The sequence below is a fragment of the Heteronotia binoei genome, chromosome 6 (genome assembly GCF_032191835.1).
Source record: "Heteronotia binoei isolate CCM8104 ecotype False Entrance Well chromosome 6, APGP_CSIRO_Hbin_v1, whole genome shotgun sequence".
Lineage (NCBI taxonomy): Eukaryota > Metazoa > Chordata > Lepidosauria > Squamata > Gekkonidae > Heteronotia > Heteronotia binoei.
In genome coordinates, this window is record NC_083228.1 from 90,068,677 (window position 1) to 90,090,465 (window position 21,789).

Below are 21,789 nucleotides of genomic sequence, written 5' to 3' on the forward strand. Positions count from 1 at the left end.
AATACCATTATAAAGTGCTGAATCCCAATTCAGTATTGAGAGGAGAAAGAGAGATGCACAGTTCTGATCAGGTTCAAATTGCTGCTGTAAGCTTGAATGCCTTGAATTAACGAAAAGGATGACTAATATGTCTTAATGCCAATATCTACAAATTGTCTGCATACAAATTTATACCAGACCCTTGTTGAAAAATGAGAACTCAAGTGGAAAAGAACAGCCTAATTATTAGAGAAAGAGAAACAGTATATGGATTGTACAGTTGAACACAAGGAAGCATGGTTCACAGAGAAAAAAACAGAAGAAATATGCACATACATTGAACTTTCAATGCCACCTTACTAATGCTAATACAGCATTGTCATACAAGGTACTTGACAGAGTACAACAGGAAAGAGTTTTACAGTACAAAATTAGATAGGTGAAGACAAAGGTAACAAGGGATGAATGCAAGATAGTACATTTATATGTATTAAGGCCTTGTTTAATATGAGAGTGAAGATTAAGGGATTAAGGAGAAAAGGCAGTTCAATCTGTTGAAGATTCCGGAAATTATCTGCCATTCTAGGGTGTGTTTAGGTTGCTTGCTATGCTTGAGCTTTACCACTGATCTATGTAAACTGTACGTGAAAGCACATCCAGGCAAGATTAATAATGGCAAGTATCTTTCAAGTATGGTATCTTCCAGAAAAACCTGTTAACAACTATAAATATTCTCAAAGAAGAACCCTTGATCAACTTGCAAGAAGCTGAGGTCTGAGAGGTTGTTAACTGGCACATTTAACAAACGAAATGCAATCAAGTGTAACAACATTGCATTCTTGACACATGTACACATAGCCTTCTGGATCTGATGTTTGCTCCATCAGAAGACATATACAAGTATGTGTATGCGGTTTAATTTTCTAATCCAGACAGAATCCTACAGAAGCTGCTTTTATCATTTGTTTAAAAATACAGAGATCTTATCATTGGCCTCCTACAATCATGTCCATTTTAACAAATAGTTTGTAGTGGGATACTATGCATTTAACAGAGGAGGCAAAAGCATAGCAACTTCAGAAGAGGCAAAAAACATAGCAACAAAGCATAGGTGAAGGAAGTGGAAAGTATGGGTGGGTAACTAGACTAAAGCAAAATGATGCCAATGGAACTGACTTTTGCTTTAATGTAATCCAGCGCTATCCAGATTTAGATGCAAAAAAATCATTTCAAGTCTCCAAGAAAAACACTAGCAAAATCACTGATCAGCCTTGGGAAAATGTCCATGTCTCTCTAACCTTTTTAATTGGTTTTCACAAAAATAGTTTAAAATGAGGGCTGTAAAGCACTTCAGATTCTGAAAAGAATTAAACAAATATACAGAAAGACAAAATACATGTGGTGGTGGGGGGAACCACCCCAGATCTTGAAACATTTGGAATAAAATTTATCAAGGGAAAAATAAGTCCACACACAAAGTCTCACTATTCTGTGTGAGAACCTGCTGATTTTATGTAGATCTCACACAGAACAATTATGACCCCAACGTCATGAAGATAAACTAGTAAGGCACTAGGTTTCAGCTGAGTAACAAAGACTGAAATAGTCAGCGTAAATATGTAGTATAAGCAGATGCAAGTATTCTCAGGTCCTTAAAATTAATAGAAATTGGCAGGGCAAAAAATATCTCCCACTATTTCCTTGATGTAGTAACCTTGGTGGGAGGAGGTCTGCCAGATGAACTCTTTACAACTTTCTCATATAAAGATCATTTTATAATAAACCATAAGAGGTATGCACAGTCATTTAATGTAGACTAACACAGAACTTACAATAAATATATCTGTTGAGCTGAAGAGCTTAGTTTGGATATTTATTTCAGTATCAGTTTTTGCATTCAAGTGAATGAGCATAGATTAATTTCTACATAATGGATTGTGTATGTGTTTAGTAAACTATACTACAAACACACACCTGGGAATAAACCTTGATGAACGCAATGTAATTTACTTTGAGTAGACTTACTCAGAACTACCTTAAATGCAGAACAGCATATTTATTGCTAGTCTATTGTAACACATTCATAGTATTTATGCATATACAAGGCAGGCAATAGCAAACAACCTCTTGCCCTGGAAACCCTACATGGTTACCTTAAATTAGCTGTGACTCGACAGCACTTTCCACAACTGCCATGCATATAAGATTCTGACTGCACCAAGTTTCCCTGGCAGCTTCTGTTTTACCTAATCAACCAACCATCTTGTTAGTATCCCCATTCTAAGCCTGCTCAAGCTTCTAGCACTCACCATAAGTTTCCATCGCCATTATCAAACATTTGGAAACATTAAACCATTATACAGAAGAAGATGAAGAGGTTTTCATACCCTGCTTTTTCCTACCTTAAGGTGTTCAAAGCAGCTTACAATCACATTCCCTTCCTCTCCTCACAACAATGAGGTAGGTTGTTCTCTCAGAACTCTCTGAGAGAACCGTGATTAGGGCTGCCAAACCCCTGGTCCGGGTGTGGTAGAGTTTTCCCATCCCAAATGGCTAGAGTGTCCAGGAAAACCATAGAGTTTCCCCCAGAAATGGCTAGAACGGCCGTGCACAACATTGCCAGTGAGATGACGACACTACTGGGTGACGTCATCATGTTGCACACGCATTTTGCCCACGCACGCGAAGAGCGCAGGGAACTTGGCAACCCTAGCTGTGACTGGTCCAAGGTTGTTACCCAAACAGGCAGTCTCCTATTTAACTGGGGGAAATTAGGTTAATGGAGACAAACTGAGAAGGGATAACTGGGGTTCTCCATTTATGTATACGGGGATCTTTTCCCCAGAAAACTCTTGAAATAAACCAGTCTGATGTTTAACTGGAAAGGATTTTATTGAAAAATAGGAATGACAATGGCAACACACACACACAGAGAAACACACAAAAGTCACACAAGCTAAGAGGAAATCAGGAAGGTGATAGTTATCAGTCTCAAAGACTGAAGTCTAAAGAGGGAGCAGTGAAATGACCAGTGTTTCACAGAGGAGAAGGCCCACATGCAAGTGGGGGTGCATGCATGGGTCCCAGAACACACATCCTGCTATGGAGCAGGATGTCACACTTTACAGGGCAAAATGCTCCCTGGGGCAGCCAAACAATGACTTGATGGATTTTCTGGAAATGAACAATGAATTAGTTTTGATGAGTTTACCTGAGGTGGACTATAAGTGTGAATATTGCTTGATGACTCTCTAACTACTGGATAGGAGAAGCTACCAGGTTCTGTTAATTGTGTTGAGTGTAGCATAATTAGGGAAAATGGGTAAAATGGGTAAGGCTGGGTCATATGACAGGATTAGTCCAAGGTGAGGCAACCTGTCTTGGGAGACCCATTGTCCTGAAGTATGCATCTCTTTAGGGTGGGGAGCAGTTCATTAATGAGTCAGCTGCTCTTTCCCACACACTTCTAAACTAATGTCTAGACTTGTCCTGGCTCACATTCATTGTGTGTTCTTTTAGGCCAGGCAGTGCATTGCAGCTTATGATATTTTTGATATATATGTATTATGAAGGTGCATGTGGGTTTTCTGTCTATAAACTGCCCCTCAGCAAGAGGAGGGGTTTCACTACTAACAAGGTCACTCAGCAGGCTTCACATGAGGGAGTAGAGAATCAAACCTAGTATTCTAGATTAGAGCCCACTACTCTTAACCACTATACCACACTGGATCCAGCTCAAAAATAAGGCCACGTGAGTCTGTCACCTTTGGTGGAAAATTTTGTGGGGGGGGAACCTCTTGTACCAATCTGCCCACCCTGGAGCTGGCAGATATCATTCTCCTTGACTCCTCTATCCCCGTAGCATCTTTAAAAACAGTGCAGCAAACCACATATGCCACTTTCTGAGCCCTCATAAAATTCTTTCTTCTTGAAAGACTTTAGACATCATTTCTAATTACTGAGGCAACAAAAAGAATGGCTGAATGCTCATGAGAGGGAAGCTGTATGGGACATGTAGTGGCTGGCTTCAGCATTTTTACAGGCTCCTAGGGAGTAAGGAGGGGTTGTCTTCTCTAGCTTCCAAGAGGGGGCATCACTCAGTATACATGTGCAAAATCACAATGATATTCTCCATGTTGCCAAAGCTTCCAGGTAACCAATTCTTTGATGTGTGTGTGTGTCACAGCCAGCTTATGGTGACTCCAGTAAGGGGCTTTCAAGGCAAGCGATTAATCAGAGGTAGTTTGCCGTCCTCTGCAGGGTTTTCCTTAGAGGTCTCCTTTTCAAGTACCAATCTTGCTTAGCTTCTGAGATCTGACAAGATCAGGCTCTACCATGCCACATTCTCTCCCCGTTCTCTCTGACATACTCAGAGACTATGTGGAATAAAGGAGAAAGGTCCATATATAAATCTATGGCATAATGGTTGCTTTTTAAATCAGAGATGGTTGTTTCTAATCCCCCTTTTCAAAAATTTTAATATAATTCTTAAAATTTCAATTCTGACTCTCTCGGGGGGGGGGGACTTGATGAGATACTGGGATATCTGGGCAGAGCTAGCATTCTGGCACTCTTAAAAATTCTTCCTTTCATGTGTGTGTCTGTGATGAAGAAAGCAAGTGGTAACTTGCAATGAGCATCTTTTAAGATTTTATCTGAACAACAGGAAAGTACAATTCTCATTATTGGAAAGATGCTAACTGCCAGAGGTGGCCAAACTGGCTTGGGAGTCACATGTGGCTTTTTCACACATATTATGTGGCTCTTGAAGTCCTCGCCACCTTGGAGAAACGATTTGTCTCTTTAGATCACTTTTCCAAGCAAGCTGGTGGCTTGGAGAATGCATTTAAAGTTAAAGTTGCTTTCTTTCCACCACTCTCCTTCCCCCATCTATTTGCCCCCTCCCTCCCTCTCTCCCTCCAACATCTGACTTTCATATCTTGTGGCTCTCAAACATCTGATGTTTATTCTATGTGGCTCTTATATTAAGCAAGTTTGGCCGCACCCCTAGAATCATAGAGTTGGAAGGGGCCTCCAGGGTTATCTAGTCCAACCCCCTGCACAATGCAGGAAACTCACAAATACCTCCCCCTAAATTCACAGGATCTTCATTGCTGTTAGATGGCCATCTAGCCTCTGTTTAAAAACTTCCAAGAAAGGAGAGCCCACCACCTCCCGAGGAAGCCTGTTCTACTGAGGAACCACTCAAACAGTCAGGAAGTTTTTCCTAATGTTGAGTTGGAAACTCTTCTGATTTAATTTCAACCCATTGGTTCTGGTAAGTGCTATATTTTAGGTACCACCATTTAAATGTAAACGATGGTTTCCAGTTTTGTTTGATGTCACAATCCCATTCACAAATACTTACAAAGGAAGGAGAGTGTTTTTAGCATTACTTAGGGGGAAAAAACCCTTAAAGACAAAATTCCCTACTAGGCAACAAACTGCCTTTTTATTTAATGAACAACACAGGATAAGAACCCAACCTCAGTACAGACAACAGGAAGTATAAACCCCAATATAATGGACCACAAAACCTTTTATTTGATCTATGGAAATGCTAGAGCACTTTCCCACATTCTATACAGATCAGCTGTATAGTTAGTATAACTGTCATCACTGATCCAGGGCCTATAACACCAGCACTGTGAACTCAAAATTGACCCAACTTCTTTAGTCTATTGAAAGCTAGCACAAAAATAATGTAACAGTGCCGTTATGCTTAAAGTAGAACCTGATCTCCAGCACGCTTCTTACCTTGATTGCCAGGCCCCATGTGATGAAGCCACTGAAATTCATATACATTTACAAGCTTTTAGTATTACTTCCACATCTCTCTGTAGTTTACTCAATATATTTTATCGCACAGACAGGGCACTTCAGCATTGCAAGAGCACTGCAGTCATAAATTGCCAAGAAAACTGACAGTCCCGTTATGAATAGTTTGTCAGGGAAAGCAACACTGAAGGCTAAAACCAAATATACTATTTTTTATCTTCTTTGGGACCATTATTTTCCACTTTTGTTCCTCCCATTAAGTTAAAGGTATCCATGAAATTCTCCTCCTACCTCACAATTTAGTTCTCAGGAAAATTCTGAGCTGATAAAATCTCAGAATTTCTGAATTTAAATCTTCAGCATAGAATAACTAAAATCACACATACTACATGATCTTGAACATTAAAATGTACATTAACCATATCAAATTTTCTTTTCAAAGGAACAGCTAAGAATGATGCTAAGTTAAACAAATACAGAAATTGTATTAACCATATGTTAAAAAGTGCCTTAACCCATCTATATGTTGCAAAAAAGCTATCTCAAATCTAACAACCTCATGTTATGGAATGACATACGTGTGAGGAAGAACCAGTCCAGCTGAGCATGGAGATAGGTACAGTGCTTTAGTATCCTAGATTTTTTTTTGTGGAGGAAAGAAAGAATCAACATTCAGATGTCATACATAGCACCTGTCACAACAACCTGTCTACTATGCAGATATTACAACTGGAGAACATCTGGGAATCTGTAACACATGAAATAAACCATTCTCAGATCCTCCCATATTTTCTACCCAATTCCTTGATCTAATTTTATTAATAATTCACAACCAGGCAATATTCACCAATATCCATGTTCAGCACTCAAGATGAATGTTAAATAGGATTGCCAGACCCATTGGTGGAGGTGGGGGGTTCTCAGCTGTCAGGTCCCACATCCCCGTTGATCAACTGGCTAGCTGGGGAGAACTTAGCCCCAAAAATAGGGAGATCCATTTGACATGCAGCAATATGTCTTTATCACTACCCACATGAACCGGAAGTGATGTTATCAACCAGGACACATGGGCAGTGACATAGACACACTGCTGTATGTTGAATGGGCATCACTGCTGCTCCCGATAGGTAACTCTCATCCCCTGCTGGTTGCCAGGAGTAACTTGGCAACCCAAATGTTACATTTAGCATCTAAGGTTGACATCAGTTGAGTAAAATATCTAAAGAGTCCATATTATTTCTAAATTTCAGATTGGACTGCAGTGACACATTCCACTGCCTTTGTGGTTATCTTCTACAAATCTTCCATTTGTAGAAAATGCAGCAGTGAGACTCCTGTCTCTTAAAGCTCCACTTGGAACTCCAGTACTGCATTGACCACACAGGTAATGTATTTGCCTGTCAGCCCAATTAATTACTGCCTTTTAAATTTCTTCATCAACTAGAGCCCTCACACTTATTGAAATGTATCTCCAACAACTAGATCAAGAGTTTTGTCCATTGTACATCCAGCCTTCTGCAATGGCTTACCAGAATGGCTGTGAATTGAGGCCTTCATTTAGGAAGGTCTGCAAGACAGTCTCCAGTTTCAGACGAAATTTGGTGGAGGATAAACAGCTTTGGTAGGTTTGATTGTGGTTTTTATCTGTTCATTATTTTTGCATTTTGCTCTTAGGAAATACATGTCCTTCTGTGATTTGCAAAAACACCAATTGGCAGGGAACTTTGTTACCTTTTATGGCTATCCAGACCAAATGGCCAAGTCACACTGTTTTATCATGTGACCACAGCCAGTTTGCACTCTTAAACAACAAACTGCATGTATTTCAGCCCACAATACCTGATCCCCTCATCTGATGAAGTGTGCTTAGAGAAAAAACGAAAGCTTACGTTCTCAATAAACCTTGGTTGGTCTTAAAGGTAATACTTGACTCCTGCTTTGTTCAGCTCTTAGATTTGTTTTGGCTTTTAGTTTTTGCTTTACTTTGCATGTTTGTTTTTATCTTATTATGCACTTACGTATTTGCATCATTGTAAACTGTTGTTTTGTTTGCTACCTTGAATCTAAGGAGAGAAGGCAGGATATAAATATTTTAAATAGAGATCTATGCAAAACAAGGCATGTTGTTGTTACTGTTCAGTTGCACAGTCAAGTCCGACTCTTTGCAACCCCATGGACAAAGTCATGCCAGGCCTTTCTGTTTTCCACCATCCTCCAAAGTCTACTCAAATTCATGTTTGTTACATCAGTAGCTGTCCAGCCATCTCATCTTTTGCCATCCCCTTCTTCTTTTGCCTTCTGTCTTTCCCAGCATCAGGATCTTCTCCAGTGAGTGCTCCCTTCTCATTTGGTGGCCAAAGTATTTGAGCTTCAGCTTCAGCATCTGACTTTCCAGTGAATAGTTTGGGATTGAGCCTGAGGAAGGAGTGTTTGGGGAAGGGAGGGATCTCAGTGGGGTAGAATGCTGCAGAATCTACTTTCCTGGATTTGACTCCCCATTTCTCCTCTGCTTGAAGCCTGCTGAGTGACTTTGGGCCAGTCACAGTTCTCTCAGGACTCTCTCAGCCCTACCTACCTCACAAGTGCTGTTGTGGGGAGAGGAAGGGAAGGCGACTGTAAGCTGCTTTGAGACTCCTTGAGGCAGAGAAAAGCAGAGTATAAAAATCAACTCTTCCTCCTCCACAGCAGTCATTTTCTCCAGGGGGACTGACTGTCACTTGCTGAAGCATCTGTGCTGGCAACACCTTTCTTCTGACATATTCTAATACACTTAATTTCCAGCACAGACCCTTGTGCTAACGTACCATTTTAGGATTGCTATAAAGCTGGAAGCTAGCATGATTTCATAGATATGGCAGATGGTGTAACCAGTATTCTCCAGGGTCTGGGGAAAGGATATATTAGCATGTCTAACTGTCATGATTTTTGTACATCAGTGTATTATTTTATTAGCCACAGAATCCACACATTACATAAATATTTAATTCTGGCATTATTAGCAAATTTTCTCCATTTGTTATTTTTGAGACAGATGAAGTTGTGAACAAATACCAAAAAGAGACTCCAAGTTGCCAGGATTCTGACACTCCAAGTTATTTTGATAAGCTTTACAAGTGACAGGCGAGGGATAGTTAAGGGGGCAGAGGTCAAAAAACTCATTTGTCACTCCCACATAGTTTTGCAATGGGTAAAATGCTGTATGTTGCATAAGAGGCCACCATCAAATTAATTCCAAACACTATGTATTTCAGATGTAAAGAAATTAGCATGTAAAAGGTTACAGAAACTGTAGTTGAAATATTAATTTACTGTGAAGGCACAAGAGACAAAGTAGTCTTTTAAATGAAGTGAAACCAAGCACATTTACTAAGCGCTTTCTTATAGGGAATACCCTGACAACTGCCAAACCACCTATGAGCTTTTGAAGCTGTTACTGTCTAGGGAGCACTTAAAAATAAATTAGCAATGAAAGTCATAGAAGGGTAATAATGCCAAAGAAACTTAAATCTCTGCAGCAGAAAGTGAATGAAGAAATCATAATTGCAGGCAACAGGGCAAAACGACAGCTTTATCAGACAACCATTTTTCCCCCTTAAAAGAGCTCTTAAATGGTATGGCAAGAAATGCAGCTCCACTGAAAAGGTGGGCCTTTTTTGGTCTCATGGCCTATCAGACATTTAAGAGCATACCGACCTAACCCAGATGCACTGAAAAGGTAAATCCCTTCAGTGAATATAATATCTGTATTATCCAGGTTTGAAACTGATAGTGTGGACACCACTGATTCCTGCTGATCTCTGTCATGTAAGCCATTTTGCATTTACTGGATGTTGGAGATGGCAGAAGCAGACCTGCACCAATATTAAAACAGTTTGGAGCAGGAGTGGTCAAGCTTGCTTAACATAAGGGTCACATAGAATAAACATCAGATGTTTGAGCTGCAAATATGAATGTCAGATGCTTTAGAGTCATAAGACAAGGAAGGAAGGAAGGAAGGAAGGAAGGAAGGAAGGAAGGAAGGAAGGAAGGAAGGAAGGAAGGAAGGAAGGAAGGAAGGAAGGAAGGTAGGTAGGTAGATGGGGAGGGAAGAAAAGGTGGGGGAAAAGCAACTTTAAGCATTCTCCAAGCTGCCAGCTCCCAAGCTGCAGTTTGGCCACCCCTGATCTGGAGCATAAGTACTTGCTTAAATCCACCATGGACACAGCTGAACCATCACCAAGGCAGTCCCTACAGAAGAAGCCTCTGCCTAGGAGGGGGATAGCACATGTGTCCTGCATCCTCAACATTTTCCCCATAGTGTTTGAATCAGATGGTAGTTTTATATTAAAACACTTTTAGGTGCTATATAGGGATGTATAGTAACAGCCTGTGGCACATGAGAGGCATCCTCATGTCCTCCACAGTTCATAAAATCCAGGGAAGAAAAACATCGCGTGCAAAGAACAGTCCTGTAATTTCCAAGAGGCCACACAGGGCTTAGAAAATCAACTTCTCAACAGAGGAGACAACATTAATGCAAGACAAAATGTTGTTCAGCCATAGGTAAGCAAGACAGAGAAAACATGTCTGGGTTGTTCTCATGCACTAAAAACCACAGAGTTCATTTTTAAAAGGTAGCTAGCGATTTCTAAGCATATCAGCCATCTGATATCTTTAACCTAACCTCCCACCAGACACATCAGCACCACTCTGTTTGTGAAAATATATTGGTTCAGAGACTGTGGGAGGGTGGTTAGAAGCTCCATGACCCACTTTGGCCTACTGCTATTAAGAATCTTTGTTGGTCTGGCTTATTTCTCTACAATACCTTATTTATCCAGAGCTTCATGATGATGATCTTCAGGATAAATCCCTTAAAGAATCTTAGGTTCCAGCATCAGGTTCAAGACCTGCTGTGGCAGGTACCCTACACCATCATATAGTTGATCCTGACAGACCTTGACTCAGATTATGAATCTGCACAGAACGGGTTCACAATGGATGATACAGAGTGTTCTTCCAATTGTTCTGCTCTAAACCTCAGAAGAAGGGCTGTTTAGCAATATGAGAAGCAAATACCAGGTCAGAGAACCTTTAGCAGTGTTGTTCGTTCTGTTTCTGCAAACCTGTGTTGATTTCTGCTGATAAAGATTTGCATTGGCTAAAGGAAAAATCTTGCTGATTCCTCCTCTTTTATCCTGGTTGATGTGCATCACCACCTTCCACAGCCACACAAGGGGTGCTGTGGTATGCAGACAAACAATGGAATATTACATCACTCCTCTAGCCCTACCAGCCTGCACTCACCAGCTGTCTAGTAGAGCTATTTCTGCTTTAAGCTGCTGCATGCTTTGTCTCATTTGTCATGAGGCAATAATTTTTCCAGGAGTGACTAACATTCATGTGGAAAGAAAAGCTGGATACCAGAAAGTTGGATGTTGACCTTCAATGTACACTTGTGAAGCTTATCACCAAGTATCTCTTCTTGGCTAAAGACAATCATATATTGCAACTGTCAACTGCTTTAAACATCACTCAGGCAGGAGGAATGTTTAGAAGTTAGAATATAGCTGAAGGAGTCGTTATGCCTTTTTTTTTCTATACTCCCACAACAGTTTGCAGAGATCTGTCCAGACAAGTGGCCAAACTACATACTGTAGTTCACCCTTCCTTCATGGTTTATTTCTTGTACATATCATTTTTTTAATACTGCCTTTCCACCCAAATAGAGTCCCCAGAATATGTCACACTATGCATTTTCAGTGGTTCTATTCCAGGGGCCCATTCATTAGGCAGATCCAGACAACCACCTAAGAACATAAGAACATAAGAGAAGCCATGTTAGATCAGGCCAATGGCCCATCCAGTCCAACATTCTGTGTCACACAGCGGCCAAATATATATATATATATATATATATATATATATATATACACACACACAAACAAACACACACTGTGGCTAATAGCCACTGGACCTCTGCACCATATTTTTATCTAACCCCTTCTTGAAGGTGGCTATGCTTGTGGACGGCACCACCTCCTGTGGCAATGAATTCCACATGTTAATCACCCTTTGGGTGAAGAAGTACTTCCTTTTATCCGTTTTAACCTGTCTGCTCAGCAATTTCATCGAATGCCCACGAGTTCTTGTATTGTGAGAAAGGGAGAAAAGTACTTCTTTCTCTACTTTCTCCATCCCATGCATTATCTTGTAAACTTCTATCATGTCACCCCTCAGTCGACGTTTCTCCAAGCTAAAGAGCCCTAAGCGTTTCAACCTTTCTTCATAGGGAAGGTGTTCCAGCCCTTTAATCATTTTAGTTGCCCTTTTCTGAACTTTCTCCAATGCTATAATATCCTTTTTGAGGTGCGGCGACCAGAACTGCACACAGTACTCCAAATGAGACCACACCATCGATTTATACAGAGGCATTATGATACTGGCTGATTTGTTTTCAATTCCCTTCCTAATAATTCCCAGCATGGCGTTGGCCTTTTTTATTGCAAACGCACACTGTCTTGACATTTTCAGTGAATTATCTACCATGACCCCAAGATCTCTCTCTTGGTCTGTCTCTGCCAGTTCACACCCCATCAACTTGTATTTGTAGCTGGGATTCTTGGCCCCAATGTGCATTACTTTGCACTTGGCCACATTGAACCGCATCTGCCACGTTGACGCCCACTCACCCAGCCTCAACAGATCCCTTTGGAGTTCCTCACAATCCTCTCTGGTTCTCACCACCCTGAACAATTTAGTGTCATCTGCAAATTTGGCCACTTCACTGCTCACTCCCAACTCTAAATCATTTATGAACAAGTTAAAGAGGATGGGACCCAGTACCGAGCCCTGCGGCACCCCACTGCTTACCGTCCTCCACTGCGAAGACTGCCCATTTATACTCACTCTCTGCTTCCTATTACTCAGCCAGTTTTTGATCCACAAGAGGACCTGTCCTTTTACTCCATGACTCTCAAGCTTTCTAAGGAGCCTTTGATGAGGAACTTTATCAAAAGCTTTCTGGAAGTCAAGGTAAACAACATCTATCGGGTCTCCTTTGTCCACATGTTTGTTCACCCCCTCAAAGAAATGTAACAGGTTAGTGAGGCAAGATCTTCCCTTGCAGAACCCATGCTGAGTCTTCCTCAATAACCCGTGTTCATCAATGTGCCTACTCATTCTGTCCTTGATAATGGTTTCTACCAACTTTCCCGGTATTGAAGTCAGACTGACTGGCCTGTAATTTCCCGGATCTCCTCTGGAACCCTTTTTAAAGATGGGGGTGACATTTGCTACCTTCCAGTCCTCAGGAACGGAGGCAGATTTCAATGAAAGATTACAGATTTTTGTTAGAAGATCCACAAGTTCAACTTTGAGTTCTTTCAGAACTCTCGGATGTATGCCATCCGGACCCGGTGACTTATTAGTTTTTAATTTGTCTATTAGTTGTAGGACCTCCTCTTTTGTCACCTCAATCTGACTCAGGTCTTTCAACACCCCTTCCAATATTAGTGGTTCTGGGGCGGGCAAACACTTCTCATCTTCCACGGTGAAGACGGAGGCAAAAAATGCATTCAGCTTCTCAGCCATTTCCCCATCCTCCTTCAGTAATCCTTTTACCCCATGGTCATCCAAGGGCCCCACTGCTTCCCTGGCTGGTTTCCTACTTCTAATATATTTGAAGAAATTTTTATTGTTGGTCTTTATGTTTTTTGCAATATGCTCCTCATAGTCCCTTTTTGCCTGCCTGATCACAGTCTTGCATTTGATTTGCCACTGCCTGTGTTCCCTTTTATTAATCTCACTTGGACTGGTTTTCCACTGCCTAAAGGAGTCCTTCTTACCTTTTACAGCTTCCATTACTTTGTTTGTTAACCATGCTGGCCTCTTCTTATACCTGTTTGTGCCTTTCCTAACTTGTGGTATGTATTTTATCTGAGCTTCTAGGATTATAGTTTTAAATAGTCTCCAAGCTTCCCCAAGGGTTTTGACCGTATTTACCTTTCCTTTCAGTTTCCTCCTCACATGCCTCCTCATCTCAGAGAATTTACCCCCTTTAAAGTTAAATGTGGTTGTGGCAGTCTTTTTGGGCAACTCCCTATTTATACAAATGGTGAAATCAATAACATTATGGTCACTGTTCCCAAGCGGCGCAATCACTTTTACGTCTCTCACCAAGTCTTGGGCATTACTTAGGACCAGATCCAGGATCGCCCCACCCCTGGTAGGTTCTGAGACCATCTGCTCCATAGCACAGTCATTGAGAGCATCAAGAAACTCAATCTCTTTCTCTCGACCAGAACACATATTGACCCAATCAATCTGCGGGTAGTTAAAATCACCTATTACGACACAGTTTTTACGTTTAGCCGCTATCTTTAATCCCTCCATCATATTATAATCGTCCTCTCTCTTTTGATTTGGTGGGCGATAACAAACTCCCATAGTTAAATTTCCTTTTGGGCCCTCTATTTCAACCCAAAGCATTTCTAAAAGGGAATCTAATTCTCTGACCTCAGTCTTACTGGACCGTATATCCTCTCTGACATACAGAGCCACCCCACCTCCAACCCTTCCCTCCCTATCCTTCCGATATAACTTATATCCAGGAATCACCGTGTCCCACTGATTCTCCTCATTCCACCAAGTTTCTGAAATTCCCACAATGTCTATGTTTTCTCCCAACACTAAACATTCCAATTCACCAATTTTACTTCGGACACTTCTAGCATTTGCATACAAACATTTATAATTTCCCAAGCAAGCTAGGCCCGCCACCTCTCTCCTGCCGCCTCGAGACTCTAGCAGACAGTCCATACTGTTTGTCACCATCACAGTGGACAACTCTGATCCGTTACTCGGTAGAAAAATAGAAGCCAACCCTTCATCTCTTTGAGACGAGTCCTCCCGAACCAGAGACATTCCATCTCCTGTCGGCTTTCCCCCAAGATTTAGTTTAAAAACTGCTCTGCCACCTTTTTGATTTTAAGCGCCAGCAGCCTGGTTCCATCCGGAGACAAGTGGAGACCGTCTCTTTTGTACAGCTCCGGCTTGTTCCAGAAAGCATCCCAGTGCCTAACAAACTTAAACCCTTCCTCCTTACACCATCGTCTCATCCACACATTGAGACTTCTAATTTGCGCCTGTCTCTCCTGCCCTGCACGTGGAACAGGTAGCACTTCCGAGAAGGCCACCTTGGAGGTCCTGGCCTTAAGTCTCCCACCTAGCAGCCTAAATTTCTCCTCCAGGACCTCCCGACTGCATTTCCCCACATCGTTGGTGCCAACATGCACCATGACCATAGGCTCCTCCCCAGCACTGTCTATCAGCCTATCTACTACACGCGTAATGTCCGCTACCTTCGCACCAGGCAGGCAAGTCACCATACGGTCAATACGCGGTTTCGCCACCCAGCTGTCTACTTGCCTAAGGATCGAATCACCAACTACCAAGACCCCCCCTCTCCCCCTGCCCAGGGATGGTTCCTTGGCGCGAAAGGATACCCGCTCACCAACCGAAGAAGAGGTCCCTTCTGAGGGCGCATTCCCCTTATCCTCAGCAAGGTGCCCTGTTCCCTCTAGACCCTCACGCTCTCTGGCAGCAACGGGGCTGCCACATTCAGAGTGGGGCTCATCTAATATGCCCCCAAGAGTCTTCCCCAATTGCCTAACTGACCGTCTCTGCTTCTCCAGGGCAGTCACCTCGGCCTCAAGGGTACGAACTCGTTCCCTGAGGACCAGGAGCTCCTTGCATCGAGCACACACCCAAGACTTCTGTCCTGTGGGCAGATAGTCATACATGTGACACTCAGTGCAAAACACTGGAAAGCCCCCACCCCCCTGCTGGCATTCTACCTTCATGATATATATATTAAATATACAGTCCTCTTTAAATGCTGTTGTTTACGTGGCTCCCCTTCTGGAAGGTCAACTTACCTTATTGGGAGAACAAGGAAATCAGGGATCTGGGTTCCTGGTCCTTAGGAAGCCCCCAGGCAAAGAGCCACAGGCCAAGAGCCCTTTAGCTCTCGCCCTTCGGCTCGCGCCAAAGGCTCGCGCCTTTGGCAAGGCGCAGCTTAAAATGCAAAGAGGGTGGAGCAGACCACTCCTAAGCAATCATCAACAATTACTCTCAATCAGTCAATCAATCACTTTCACCTTTAGCCCACTCACCCAAACGTACAGCAGTTCCCCAGCTATCACAACTCAGCCTTTTCAGCAGTCACCCAAGCCTCAGAATGAAGTCTTTCAAAACGCAGAAATTCTTAGCAACTTCTCCAGCTGTCTCAGCTTATCAGAGCTGCTCTGCTCTGTTCTGTTCCTCTCAGGCCTCTCTGAGATGGCCTCACCTAAGATGCCAGAGAGCAGGGGATGCCATGGTCCCAAAGGACCAGGATATGCAGCACCCCAGGCCCCATTGCCACTGGCCATGTCACCCTGCTGCCCTCATCCAGCTTCTCCTGTAAAGTAGGGAATGGGGAAGAGCAGGCGGCCGATCCCCTCCCTCTGGTTTTGTGGAGGTCCCAGATATAAACAGGCTGAAGGCCTGAAGTTTATACAGTCCCTTCACTGTCCAAAATCAGGAACCAGCTGCACATGGGGAAAAAAGGAGAACACAAACAGGAAGTAGTCCTCATCAGGAAAGACAGGAGTGCTGCAGAAAGAAGCATATCTGCAGTTAGGAAAGCAGGATCCCCAAGAGATATAACAGAATCATTGGAGTTGGAAAGAACCCAAAAGGCTGTCAAGTCCAGTTCCCTGCCATGAGACACGATAATCATCTATCAGCCCACCACAGCCTACATAATCCATACTATGGGTATTCTACAAGCAGAATGCACAGATGGACGGAGACAAATCACACAAACATCCTTATCTCTTCAGAAGTCCTCTAATTCCCTGTAGAATTCTAGCTGATGAAACACACTCTTCTTTGGAAGCTCTTTCCACCCACCATCCAAGTCTCCAGAGATGCAAGGTTTCTTGATAAGTGATAATAAATTATTCAAAATAAGCAATTTTAATTCAATATGCAAATCTAATTAATGCAAAACTTATACATGCCAAACAATTCAGTTTTCCTTAGTGCAGAGTTTGGGCTAATATGGCAGTAATTTTAGTGCAAAGAATACAATATTGTCTGTGCTTACAATTCTAATTACTACAGGATTTTGCTGCAGTCTTGGAGAAGGCTGTCCAATAGAAAAGCTTTATGAAAAGAGAAAACAAGTGTGAAACATTGAGATATTCTGGAAATCTTTTAAAAATAGATCTGTCTTTAATTAACATTTTGTATTTCTAATTATAAAGGGGGAAAAAACCACTATTTACTGGGAGTTGATGGCTCAGAAATTTTCCTTAAAGTACATTTAATCTTTTATAGAAATCTTTACAACAGGCTGTTTAGTAAGGAAACCAGGTCTCCCATTTTAAGGAGGAAGACTAGGGAGAACAGGGTACGGAGACCTCCCAGTCTCCTTTGTCGTCCACTAGCTCAATGAGAGCCAGTGAGGGATTTTTTTTAAAATGGTGCTGTTCTGATGACATGAGAAGTACCATCATATCATTGTCATAATGTTGGTATAAATCTATAGGATTTTGACAAAACTCTATGGTATTAGCTGGAACTGGTATTCCTCCTACTCCAACCCCTCTCTCACCTACCAGGTATCAGCTGATGGCTGACAACCATATCTCTTAGTTGTGTTACAAAATTTCTCATAAGTGGTTAGATCAGACCAAGACACAGAAATGTGTGTGTGAGTGTGTGTGAGGGTGGGAGGGGGGAAGGGGGAGGGGGGGGAGAGAGAGGACAAACAGGGCACATGTTCTAAAAATGCATCAACAGATTCCACAGCCTGGAGGTCTGAACACTGAAACTAACAGAGGCCCTTGGCAGTTTTGTCAAATCTTTGCAGTCAATTATGCCAAACCCAGCTGCTGCTGCTGTTTTAACATGGGATAGTAATTCTTGCAGTGATATTGCTGAAAAAAGTTAACAGTACCTGAGCGTCATGCCTGACATAATTATATACAAGGGTTTTTATAATTGTTTCATGTGACAAAAACTGGAAAGATCTTTTGCCACAACCTGCAAACTTTTGCCACCAACTGCAGAATTGGAGTTTGTTTTTAGACCCTCTCAGGCTATAAACAATAATAATAATAATGTAAATGGAACAATTTTTCATTTATTGTTCATTCCTTTGCAGCAATCTGAAGTACTGCTATATTTTTCTCTACTAGTGAGAAGTCATACTATTGCAGCAATGTTAAAGGTTAATAAGAAAAGTTATAATTCAAAGATTTCACTAAATCTTGCTTCCTTTAAATGCTAAGGATCAGAAACATCTGAAAAGGTGATGTTTTGTATACCAAATCCTGCAGGCCCATGTGGAGTAGTTATAGTGTCAGACCTGGGTTCAAATCTCCACTGCTCTAGAAAGCAAACTGGGGTACCTTGGGCCAGTCACTCTCTCCCAGTATAACCTAATTCACAGGACAAAATTTCGGGAGAAACCACGTACGCTACCCTGAGCCCCTTCACAGAGCTTCATAGATCGAAAGATGACGTATCAGGAGAATGTACACAGACCCTTGCCATTCTCTCCCTTTGATATTATTTTTCAGAATCATTAGGCAGCTGGGTTTGAAAAAAGGAAAAGGGAATTTCCCCCTTAAATCTTATGACAATTAGAAATTATTAAGAAATTCTGCAGGGCACCTTGCCTCAGCAGGGAAAAAAGCCCATGATCACTTTTCTAAGTGGTACCATAAGAAAGCCAAGTAGCAGCCATGCCTCAGGAATGCAAAGAAACTCCAGAAGGGGCCACCAAGGAAGTGGGGGTTGCTGGGACAAGACTCACCTCTCCTCTCAAGGCCCCACTGACAGATACAGGTTAAACTGGCCCCTTTAGCTGTCCCTGTTCTGCTCCTGTACCAAAATTAGAATGCCTACATGCCCCATGGCAGCTTGGTGAAACAGTCTATAGTCCCACTAGTTCTTGAAGCCCAGAGTTATTTAATGTGTACCTGCCTGATTCTAAGGGCATGGAATATAAACTTGGCCCCTCTAGTTAGTCTGCTCTGCAGCAAATACCAGGTGATTTTTATCTCCATTCACAAGTTCTCACAAAAGGGCTCATTTCCACAATTTCTACAAAATGATTCTCATAAAATTAAATTGTGTGCAGAAAAACAGTAAGCCAGCAATCTTGGGATGCCTAGGTTACAGGTATTTAATGTCTTATGAGTCTTATTCCAGTGCATTTTGTTTTTTGCCCATACAAGGATACATAGAACGAGAATTAAGCAGAATGGAAGTGAAGCAATTATCAAGGCCAAAAACAAGTACTTGCATATACTTCCACCACAAAGGTGAGAAAAGGACTAGGGACAGCTCAGACATGATTATGCCCTCTGGAAATAAATGCGGAAACAGTGGGAGCAGGCAGCAGGCTTTCATATACACAACATGTATATAAAAGGTAGTATTTGAGCTGGGCTATCCTTTAGTTCTCTGTTCACGGGATCTTATTGCAGTCTCTCTTTTTTTCTCTATTTGGGGAGATATCAGAACCTCTCGTTCCAAATATAGATGAACACAGCCCAGCCAAGTTTGAACATTATATTCTATATATGGTAAGAAATGGAAGACTGGTCTGCATAAACCTGAGACTTGCTCCTGACACTTTCAGAAAAGCAGTGGCTGAAGAGGCCTGCAGTTGGGTATTCTTAGGGTTGCCAGATCTGTGTTGGAAAATACCTGCAGACTTTGGTGGTGGATTCAGGAGAGGGGAAGGAGAGGGGAGGGGCCTCAGTGTGGTACAATGCCATAGAGTCCATCCTTCAAAGCAGCCATTTTCTCCAGGGGAGCCAGCTGGAGATCAGTTATAAAAGCAGGAATTCTCCATGCCCCACCTAGAGGCTGGCAACCCTAGCTGTTCCCCAGGACACTGTATTGGTGACTTCTGAACACACTATTTAAATTGCTTTGCAGGATACACATTATCAGTAAATACTTTATTTCCTACTCAAAGCTGTCTTCAATAAAGTCAACTATGTCATTTGATTCTAATAAAAGTCTTTTCTCTCAACATAAAAATAAAGCTGATGGCCTACTTCTTATAGGCTTCAAAACAGTCCTCAAATTCAGCAACAAATGTAATACAACTCCAGGCATGCAACAATGAAAATCATTGCTAATAGAAGCTTACAAAGGAAGGTGACAGACACTCAAGGAGTAAATTCTATCCTCCGTTTCTAACTTGTCCACTGAACGACTCTTGAGGCCTGTTCACACTAACAGTTAAGTGCTTGTTTTAAACGGCTTCAAGTCCTTTAAACACCCATGGGCATTCACACCCACTGTTCCCTTTTTCAGTATGAATGTTTACAGTATAAATACACATTCTTCAAGCAGCCTCATGCAACACATTATGGACTCACACTGTGTATCTGAGAGAAAACTGTTACCTTTGAAGTGTGCATACGCCCTTTCACTTTGCACACACCACAGCAACACATATTGGGTACCTCAGGTCAATTCTCACAAAATGTTTCTGTGGCATTCTGCAGAATGTCACACAAACTTGGCCTGTGCTCAAGTTTATTTGAAGGCCAACCTGTTCCTATATAAAACTACCCAGTTCATTAAGATCTACTTCAGGGAGCCTTTGCATTTCCTTCCTTCTGAAGTTGAAATGGGCCAAGCAAGTCTATGTGGCTTTTGCTATTGGTTAACTATTACACACACAAAATAATGCACTTTCAATCCACTTTCCAACTGGATTTTACTGTGTGAACTGACAAAACCCAGTTGGAAAGTGGACTGAACGTGCATTATTTAGTGTATGTGATCAAAGCCTCAAGTGTGTACATTGTATTTGGTGTTCATTGTTCCATCAGCAGAAGAGCCTCTTGCATCAATCAGCGAAAGCTTCTTATGGAGAAGGGAAGTTCCAGAGTTAGCAGAATGGACACAATCCAATGGTTTTGAGTCCCAATTGCCAGGGAGAAAGGAGGACTTATAAATTTTTAATGAATAATTTAAAAGCTGGATAAATATGATTTTAATTAAACAAATCCCTAAAGTTAAAATAATAGACTTCTCCCTCATATATAGCCATTTTAGTGGGTGTGTGGCACAGGTCTGTAACATATATGTAACTGGAAAAGTATCCTGGAAACCAGATATCCAAGACTAATTTCTAACCAGGGCTTACGATTAGAATCACTTTTCAGTTTTGGCAATCAATCTGGATAAGCAGAAATGCTTTCCATTATCGCTTTAATAAAAAAACCCTCCCCACAAAAAAAAAGTGCATAAATATGGGACTGGGAGCTCAGTAGGAGGCGGAAATCAGTGACCACTTCCCTTTTAAGAAAAGTGGCCTTAGATTTTAAATGTGCAGCTGGCCTCATGCCAGTGGGAAATTGCCTGGACAATATGGTCTCCTTGCAGTTATTATCCAGGAGAGAAACTGAACACAGCTATCACTATGACAGTGGTTTCCAACCTGGAACCAGAGATCCGGGGGGGAGGGGGGGCAGAGTTATGATAAGGGGTTGGTGAATCCATATGCACGCTAACTAAGCATTGCCATTTTCATCTTCTGATTATATGTATTTTCTCAGCTAATAGGTATTAATAGTAAAACCACAATAGTATTAAAATAGTACAATGGATACTAATACTACAATTACTATCATGTGGATGGTCCGCAAAAAACTTTGATATTAAAAGGGGGTCCTCTATATGTCAAAGGGAAATTTCACATTCAATTTTAATTATTTGTATTTTCCCATTTTATTAACATTCCTTCTGAATTTATCTGAAATCTCAAAATCAGAAATTTTCCACAACCTGGAAATAAGTGCAGCTCTAATACACAGTAAGCATCTTCTTTTTTACCATGCCAAAAACTGATTCAGAAGAAAATTTCACCAATCGAAGATTACAGATAAGTGGATTATTGTTGTGATTTGTCAAAGCATTGAGTATATTCCAAATCACTCTAAATCTTTTTTTAAATTTCAGCATTTTAAAACA

The 21,789-nt window shown here is 41.6% G+C and overlaps 1 protein-coding gene across 1 annotated transcript in view; it reads right to left on the reverse strand.

Moving 5' to 3' along the window:
• The window catches only part of GPC1 (glypican 1), a 314,765-nt gene that overhangs the window by 268,723 nt on the left and 24,253 nt on the right, over positions 1-21,789 (reverse strand). The window lies entirely within an intron of this gene.